Below are 10,961 nucleotides of genomic sequence, written 5' to 3' on the forward strand. Positions count from 1 at the left end.
GGTGATGGTTAATTGTCATTCCTCATGCCAATTAACCGTCGAATTTTCATACCATCCTACACTATAATCTTGGGAGGACGTCAGGGAAAGTTTGATTTGTCGTCAAGCTCAATTGGATTTCATTTCTTGCATGAATTTGCGTGTGCATAACACGTGTTATATGAATTTTTAAAATTACATTAAAAATGTCCTATTTCACATTTTCGTGGATCAGCCATCTACGTTATCGGCTTGTCGATTGGTTGCCATCGACTTGATCGACTCGATCGATCTTGTTCTTCAGTTTGACCCATCGACTGACACCTGTCCGATCAATTTGTCAATTTGATCGATTGGCCTCCACCAACAAGTTCAAATCAATCGACATTTTTCGTTGGTTCGACCGATTGACTGCCTCCGGTCATATCAGTTCGTCTGAACCTTTTGTTGATTTGATTGATCCCCCACCATTAGCTCGATCGACTCGATTGGCCTTTTTCGTTGGCTCAACCGATCGTTCGTCATTGGTCTGATTATTTCGTCTGACATTTCTGTCTATTTGATCGATCGGCTACTGTCAGCTCGTTCAATTTGATATACCTTTTTTGTTGGTTCAACCAATCAACCGCCACCAATTCAATCCGTTCATCTGACCCTTACGTCGATTTGATCGATCGACTGCCATCGGCCTTATCGACTTAATCGATCTTTTTCGTTGGTTCAACTGATTGACTGCTACTGGTTTGATCAGTTTGTTTGACCCTCTTGTCAACTTGATGGATCGGCCGCCACCAACCTTATCGACTTGATCGATCCTTTTCATCGGTTTGATCGATTGACCGCCACTGGTCCGATCAATTCGTTCAACCCTTCCGTCGACTCAACCTGATCAACTCGATCGACCTTTTTTGTCGCTTCGACTGTCACCAGTCTGACCCTTCTATTCACATGATCGATCGGCCACCATCAACATATTCGACTTGATCGAACTTTTTTGTCAGTTTGACTGACCAAACGACATCATACCAATTGGTGACCCTGTCATATATTCGACTAATCGTCTGCCACCGGTCTGATCAACTCGACCGACCTTCTTCATCGGTTCAACGGATTGACCACCACCGGTTTGATGAGTTCTTGTGATCACCCTCTATCACTTAGACCGATTGGTCGCTACTGCTCGATGAGATCGAAGAAGTCCACTTGAATGTTGTATGATTGCATGCTGTTTCATATGATTTGCATGAACACATTCACTCCTGCACCTCGCGGTGCACCTGTAAGAATATGCCCCATATTCTCATAGTGGGTCTGCGTACCACTTCGACACGACATTTAGTGCCTATATCATGACATTCTTATGTCATAGTGTAGCACATCCCTGTATGTTCGCACTTACACTCGTGCACACTTGCATGTTTGTTTGCATATGCATATCACATGTTTACATGTCATATGTTTGTGCCTACCTGAGTCAATGTTCTTACACACTCATCCTCGACTACACCAAGCCTACCCATTGTGTGATTCCCCCTTATCGGGAATCACACTTCTATACCTTTCTTATGACACCACTTTAGAATGTTGTAGAAACCTCATTGTGTCACTAGGTTCGGGTTATGCCCCGTAGCCTCCGAACTCGCCTAGTGTGTGAAGAGTTCTCATTTGGGTATGTGGCTCTCACTGAGCTCGGGTCAAGCTCCTCAGCTTCCAAACCCATCGACACATGAGCCGTGTTGCCTGCTTTCCCCATGATAGCACCCTACACTGTCACGAGCACGTTCCTTTGCATGAAGCATGTGTTTGCTCGTTTACTTGCATGGTGCACCATACCTTGTATGTGTGTCATTTGCTTGTATGTTTGGTTGCTATTCAGACAAGGTGTAATTCGTCCTTGTAGCGTCCTATGCCTTGGGCAACCAAGCACAATACCGCTTGTGCGATGTCCCTTGCTCGTGCGATTTTACGCAGACAACATATTCATCGCTAGCATGCGCCACCGCATACTCGTGATGGATATTTGTTATCTTGTAATCGCTTCAACCTCTATGAAGCTGTCATTGTGCACTTGGTCACTTTTTGCATTTGCATGTGCATTCTCGATCATCTCGACGATGAATCTAGACTCGCTAGCTGAGTGACTCAATGTTAGTCATGATGCGACAAATAGTATTGCCCACGAGGATGCCTCAATGGCCGATACTAGCTCACACAGTGACTAGCACATATATATTATGCTACGGTTTCAAGGGATCTAATAGGTGCCACTAGGCTTTTTTTTCATAGGACATATTTTAATATATATATATATATATATATATATATTACTTATATGCAACATATTTTCAAAATTTGTTTTGAAATTACTTGCATCCCTAGTTTAAACCGTACATAAGTTCAGCCTTCTAAAACTTTTTTTTTTTTTCATAAAACTTGTATATATGGTGCATCTTAGATATTTTGGAATGGGGGCGAGGACGATGCCTCATCAAAACATATGCCAACCTCTTTGCCTTTACCCTCACTTAGATGTCTTGATAGGAAATTACACATTAGATGGTGTGTTAAGTTAAGTCTAGGGTGCTAGGTACCCTTTTTTGATGCCCTAATTATAGTTCTTTGATGGTTCAGTTTCCCTAGCCATGAATCACTTTTTGTGCTGCTTTGTGTGTTTACTGGGTGTGAGTTGTGCGCACCAGTATATTAGAGGCGATTTTTTTGCAGAGAGACATATCCAACAGGGAGTAGCTGTAATGATTTATTTAATCACAATTTTTGCAGGTGTTGCTTAGCTCTCTTCCCACCGGACATGACTCACTACGTTGCATGTAGGTAGTTTTATACTAATCTTATTTTCATGCAGTTCACATCTTTTTTTTTACTTTTCTCATGTACGTTTTAGAGTCATTAAAAGAGTCCTGCATTAGAAGAAAAATACAAACATAAGTTTGGAGATGTGAGATGGGCGGAACCACGTGATGGAGACTATAAGCTGCTTGCTCATGTTCTATATCTTAATTCTAAATCTTTTTTATGTATGACACTAGGATCATATGTGTACATATGCAGTGTCTGACCATTTTTTTTTTTATTTCTGGGATCTGCTGCCTACCTAGCGACATCCGACCTATGCTTATTCTTTCGTGTTTGCCTTGCTTTTTTTTTTTTTTTTTTTTTTTTTTTAATGGTTAAGTCATAAAAAACGATGTCCTTTTTTATCTTGTGAATTGTCTCGGAATCATACAAATCACTTAGGCTCATTCTAACTTTTTCTACAAAATTTTAATGATTAAAATTTGAGATTAATTAACATTTAGTGTTCAAAAGCATTAGAGGCTCCCCGTTTTGTTGAGAGTGTTTCTAGATTTGTAGTTGAACCTCCATTTCTCTTCATTTCCAGTGGCATCATTGCCACTTTGACAGACATAATTTCCACCTTTTGGAGCTCTACCTGATAGCCATATAATAGAGTTTCGTTCCTTTGACCTTAGGGCTACCGAAGTTACCGTGGGCAACACAATTCAAAGATTGCTGGCCCAGATCTCTAGACTTGTGGGACCGATTACCTTCACGATCAGGTAGACTTAGGGTCCTATCAGCTTGAGATGACGGGTCCATGGTGCCCCAATTTGGCTACCCCAACCTGTTAGGGATTACTCCTGCATAATTTTGACAATATATTAAAATTTTAATACCCCTACCTTCACTTTATTAGACCAAGTAAATTAAACTTAACTTTAAGATAAAATAAATAAAATATTTATTTACACAAGTTAGCCCACATAAAATAATTAATTATTTATTTTTTTAACAATAATAGCGACCCTAATTTTCTGCACGGCAGCTTCTTTTAGAACTAAATCCAACGTGCTTATAAATCGATTAGTTAAATTTGTTTGACAGTTTTGGATTATTTATTTTACTTTTAATTTATTCCATGCTTGAATGTGATTTTATTTTGTTTAATTATTAAATGCACGAAATAATAAAAGCAATTTGCAAGAAAATGTTTTTGAAAGGATTTAGGCTGATGAATTTTTATATCGAACTTCAATTTTTTTTTATAATTGCACTTTTCTCATGTATGAAAATGTGCATTTAATTTTTTTGGAAGTTAAGAGTGTTTTATTTCTAAGGTGATATTAAAATTTAGTTGGTATAAATGTAAAAAATAAAGTTTAAATGTTAGGCAAATACTAGATATTAATTGCATACTTCATATTTCGAAGCTCAAATTATTTTTTATATGTATTGCATGTTTCATATTTCATAATTTGATGGATGCCAAGCTAACTTGGATGTCAAGAAATTATTTAATGAGCGGGGGCGGACCCACATATACGTAGGGCTGTCAAAACAACTCGTTGTTCGCGAACAACTCGTATAAGTTAACGAGCCGAACACGAACAATGCAAACAAATTTTTGCTTATTAGTGTTCGGCTCATTTTGGCTCGAAATACTACTAATCATTAATATATATATATCTTTGATGAGTAAAATTTTTAAGAAATTTAATTGACTACAAGGCTACAAAGATTTATAATCAATTAAAAGTATTAAAAACGACTCTTTGTTCGTAAACGGCTTATGTTCGGCTAGTTAAGCAAACAAGCCGAATACGAACACACTTTTTGAGCTCGAAATATAAACGAGCCGAACACGAGCTGAGCATTACACCCCTACATATACGCCTCCCTCAAATTTAGATTTTTATTTATATAAAAGGTTAAGTCGATATTTTTCCCCCTCTTGAAATATCAATTTTGCTTTTGAAATATCATTTTGTTCTTCATTGCCTAGGGAGCAGCGCACCTCCCCCTTGAAAAAGAGGTTGGTTCCTCCGTTTCAATGAGAAATAGGAAATAAAATATCAAAAATTCAAAGATGTGGGCCATAACCTAATGATAATAAGTAATGCCACTATAATCTATACTAAACGGTTGGTAAAGTATACAATAATGAGTTTACATAGTAACTATATTTTTACTTGATAGAGTTTGAAATTCTATTTACATACATAACACATAATTCTAATATATTTACATATCTAACACCCAAATTTTAATATTTATAAATAACACTCAAATCTTTAATATTTATACATAACACTCAAATCTTTGATATCGCATAAAAACATTATTATAAAAATTAAATATTGTGTTGTCTGATTTGTTGAAAATGAAATACGATGTAAAAGATTTCGGCCAAATTAGCCGAATTTTAAATTTAGACCAAAATGAACTCTGGTGTGAATTTTAAATTGCTCGAATTAGCGAGAAAAAAATGCTCGAGATAATCTATTTTGGAAAGCTAAATGGTTTATTAGGTTGGATTCGGTTGAGTCAAGTCAAACTAGTTAATTTCATTCTTCACAAATGCCTTATCGATCTTAACAATCTCCTTTTATGTTAGACCTCTCAACATCGACCATCACCTTCTTTTAAATAAAAACTTTCAATATCAAAATATTTCATGCGCTAAGCATCCACCACATAACGAAAAGAAAGCGTGAGAGCCATCAATTATCGAACCACACATAACCGTTTAATAAAAGAGCGAAAAACTCACAAAATCAATAAATCATATGATTTATTTGGTCTCCATTGAATTATCACCTTGAAAGATGTAACAAATATGTGTCATTTGGGAGTTATAAATTGAATTGATGGTCTCTTAAAAGCCATCCACATGCACATGAACTATTCATAGAAAAGGAAAATGTTCTTTAATAGAGATTTTGAGCCATATGCCTTAATTTGTTAGCCTCAAAAGAGTCAAATAATATGGCCCAATTGGATGTCTCTTTTTTCAAATGATTACTTTATTATTATTGGTGTTGTTTTGTCCTTTCTAATGAATAAATGAGTTGTAGGGTTGTAAATTTGGAAGGCTTTGAATTAATTAATGCCTGTATTTAATAGATTCCAGCCTGTTTTGGACAGTCTCCTCTGTGTTATGTCAGTGTGGCCTTTTATAAGCATGTAATACACCTTGCACACTACAATGCCAATAAAATAATTTAGAATGTACTTTACAAAAAAAATTAAATAAATAAATAAATAAATATATATTTTTTTGTTTAGGGTATGTTTTGATTTGAAAGAATTGATGTGTAAATTTTGAATAATTTATTTTTTCATCTTTTTATTTTTATTTTTTAGCATGATGAGAATAAATATTTTGAAAATTTTCATTTTATTTTTAAAATAATTACATGAAGACAACTCGAAATATTGATATTTACAAATTAAACATTTAGGTGATTTTTTTGAACTAATGAAATAATTTACTTACGCTTGTCACGATCTAGTTATTAAAAATTTGATAAAAAAATAATATATTTTGGAAATTGATATAATCTAATGATAAGTTAGGTGCGGTGGCTATTAGAAATTTTAATTTTTTTTGAAAAATCAGACCGCTACTAGAAAGGTGTCACCGCACCTAGATAGGTAAGCACTGCTTTCAACGTTTTCAAATCGCATAAGCTGTCAAAAAGCAGTTTACCCAAACATTCCAGGTGCGTTTTCAAAACGCCACCGCACCAAATAAGCTGCCCCAAACGGACCCTTAAACTTTTTATCAGATTCTAAATGTCATTATTTCTAACTTTTTAAAAACGAAATACAGATTTTCATGCATACGTTCATGATATTAAATGTTATAAATATTAATATCAAACTCTAGAGGTGGGATCTGTCGATGCATTATAATTGAGTGGTATGTATGTAAAATATATTTTTATATAAGTCTATGGCAGCTGGTTGTCGTACATGTAAATATGAAAGTATAGATGTTAGATATGCAAATATATTAGATTTTGAAAGTATAGTCTACATACTTGAACAAATATATAATGATTATGAAATATTTAGAAAAGAGTAATTAGGGAGCTGATGCATCAATTTGGGGTGGCCCATGTACTAATTAAGTCTTGAAAAAATATATATATTATTTTAATTAAATTGGAACAGTCCAGATCCTCATACTAGCATGAATATATTCTCTTTGCACATGATATTCTGTATTAAAAAATCGGTGGGGAGATATATTGATCTATACTCAATTAAAATGTATTGTATAAGTATTAAATTTATTTTTAAATCAATGTAATGTTGATATTAATTGAATGTCCAGCTCAGAATAAACTTTAATGATATAAAAAATGTCATTTATGTCAAAATATTTTAGTATGAATTACTACCACATTATCAACAGTGAGAATTTTGATTTTTTGTAGCCATAACTGAAGTGATAGGGACTGAAGAAGATGATCGGGTGATAATTATATTAAGAGAGTAGTTGAGCAACGATGGTAGAAAGATGACAATTGAGAGAGACAATCGTTAGATAAACGAGAATGATAGAAGGATGTCATGTGACAATAATTTGACAATGATGTTATCATTTGGTGTTAATGGGTTCATCTAGTTAAGATGCCCTACTTAATAATAAATTTGCTAAAATCAAAGTTTTTTTATAAATCTCCAACTTAGACATTACATCAAAATGAATAGTTGATTGGATGGCTTTTCTAATGAAATATCATATTTAATTGTCAATTCTATTAATTAAATAACTAAGAATCTCTTTAAATACAAACAAAAAAAATAGAGAAAATCAACAAAAATATTTAAAAAAAATAAGAAAACTTTTTATTTGGGATCACTTTTATTTTTTTATTTTTTATTTCATTTTATACATTTTATAATTGATACTATCATTAGTGATTTTAATTCTTTTTAAAACCATTTAAAACACCTAAAACTTAGTTATTTTGAGTATTTTTTAAAATAAATTGAATTAATTATAATAAAAAATAATTAAAGCATACAAAAATTTTCTAAATAAACTTATTTTTTTTAAATAAAACAAAAGAAAAAAAATTCTAAACAAATTTTAAGTATATAAGTGATAACATTATTATAAATATAAACATTATATTTGATTGCATCTAAGTAGCATAAAACATAAATCATCCTCAAATATTTAATTCAACTTCAATTTTAAATACATGTTTCAATTGCCACATAGTTATTTGTGATTAAACCTACACATTTTATTTTCTATTTTGAAATCAAAAGTGAAAGTTGAAGCCAAATGTGATATTACACATGTTTATGTGTGATAGTTGCCGCGTTTCAAAATAAGCAGCTTATCCTGAAACATACAAGCTGCCCCAAACACACCCTTAATCATATGGACCCTCAATTAAAATGTGTTTTATAAGTATTAAATTTATTTTTGAATCAATGTAATGTTGGCATTAATTGAATGTCCAGCTCAGAATAAACTTTAATGATATAAAAAATCATTTATGTCAAAATATTTTAATATGAATTACTACCACATTAGCAACATTTGTCATTATTTAGCAAAGTTTGCAATTTTCTTTTATTTGTAACACATGTAAATTAGGTATTGTTATCTTATAAAATTCGTGATAGAAGAGCGAGAATTTTGATTTTTGGTAGCCATGACAGAAGTGATAGAGACTGAAGACGATGATCGAGTGATAACTATCTTAAGATAGTAGTTGAGCAACGATGGTAGAAAGATGATGATTGAGAGACAATGTTTAGATAAACGAGAATGATAGAAGGATGTCATGTGACAACAATTTGACAATGACATCCTAACAATAATTGTTATAAAGGTGCCAATGGTCGAGCAACGATAGTCAGACAATGATGATATGATAATGATGGCCTTGTTAGGGGCACTCTACTTTAAAATATTAGAGAAAGCTATATAATTTTAGGATATTTAGATCTCGATCATTGATATACTTGATTTGACTAATGCATTAAAAATTCAAAGAATAAATGAGTCTTCAATAAGTTTTCTGTACATTTCAATTATACCTTAATTATTTAATTTGGGCTTATTTAAACATTAATGTTATCATTTGGTGCTATTGGGTTCATCTAGTTAAGATGCCCTACTTAACAATAAATTTGCTAAAATCAAAGTTTTTTTTATAAATCTCCAACTTAGACATTACATCAAAATGAATGGCTTTTCTAATGAAATATCATATATAATTATCAATTCTATTAATTAAATAACTAAGAATCTGCTTAAATACAAAAAAAAAAAAAATCAACAAAACTATTTTAAAAAATAAGAAAACTTTGAATACCTAAAGGATTCTTTGGGATCACTTTTATTTTTTTATTTTTTATTTCATTTTATACATTGTATAATTTTATACATTTTATAATTGATACTATCATTAGTGATTTTAATTCTTTTTAAAACCATTTAAAACACCTAAAACTTAGTTATTTTGAGTATTTTTTAAAATAAATTGAATTAATTATAATAAAAAATAATTAAAGCATACAAAAATTTTCTAAATAAACTTATTTTTTTTAAATAAAACAAAAGAAAAAAAATTCTAAACAAATTTTAAGTATATAAGTGATAACATTATTATAAATATAAACATTATATTTGATTGCATCTAAGTAGCATAAAACATAAATCATCCTCAAATATTTAATTCAACTTCAATTTTAAATACATGTTTCAATTGCCACATAGTTATTTGTGATTAAACCTACACATTTTATTTTCTATTTTGAAACCAAAAGTGAAAGTTGAAGCATCATTTCATTACAAGTGAAACCAAATGTGATATTACACATGTTTATGTGTGATAGTTGGCCAAGAATCAAATAATAGCTATATCAAACTAAATGCATGTCAAGTTTAAACTAATCCTCATATAACTGATTAAATTTAAGTCAACGGGTATTTAAATATAATTGAAATATGTTTTGGATCTCTCCAATTGCCATGATACAAAACCCAATCACTTAAAAATTATTTTAATTTTAAATCAATAAAACTAATGTGACACCCAATTCTAGATGTATTGAGGTTCAAATTTTTATGACCAATTTGGAGATAGAGTAGAATCTATTTCTACAAATTTATAGTTGAAACTTACATCATCAAAAGAATTGGATGAGTTCAAAATAGTCTAATATTAATGTCATTAAGACGTTCAAATACTCAAATATTATATGATCAAAAGAATAGTATGGATCGTATGATGAACCGTTCTTATTTCTCAACAGAATGATCAAAATGTTCATGTGCAATACTCAATAAAAATGCCATACTTTCATACATTTGGGAAGGCATAAATGAAGACACATGAAACATTATAAAAAAAAGTTCGAAGTTCTTTCTTTTAGCATTAGACATTCGATGTCAATTAAACAACACAATGCTTGCAATTGCCACTAAGATTTACACTTGCTTTGGTCATCAACATTAACGCACACTGTCACCAACAACGTGAATACCTGATGTTGCTAACATCAACATATTGCTAGCAAGACAAACATCTACTATTGACATCGAAAGACAATGCACGTTATCACCAAAATTTGTGCCTTGCTTCAATGTCAAACTCAACAGTCATTGCCATTCACAAGTTGCATAATGTTATCAACACTAATTTTGACACTCACCGTCAAAATCAATATCATCATCATTAATAAAATTGAGACTCACTTGTGACATCAATGCCTACGAATATTATCACCAATGATATGCTCTCCATCCCAAAAATATTACAATCATCAACAGCAAGTTAAACATTTACTATTGTCAGCAAGTCATGCCTCCCATCACTGCCAAGTTGGGCATCAGCCATCTCTACTAATGCTGATTTCCATCTTTTTGCTCTTTGGTCTCTCATCCTATATTGAATACCATTGAACAGATCATTAATATATACTCTTTTGATGATATTTCAGAAAGACAATGCACGTTATCATCAATTATCACCAAAATTTGTGCAATGCTTCAATGTCAAACTCAACAGTCATTGTCATTCACAAGTTGCATAATGTTATCAACACTAATTTTGACACTCACCGTCAAAATCAATATCATCATCATTAATAAAATTGAGACTCACTCGTGACATCAATGCCTATGAATATTATCACCAATGATATGCTCT

This window comes from Phalaenopsis equestris, unplaced genomic scaffold (genome assembly GCF_001263595.1).
Source record: "Phalaenopsis equestris unplaced genomic scaffold, ASM126359v1 Scaffold000002, whole genome shotgun sequence".
NCBI lineage: Eukaryota > Viridiplantae > Streptophyta > Magnoliopsida > Asparagales > Orchidaceae > Phalaenopsis > Phalaenopsis equestris.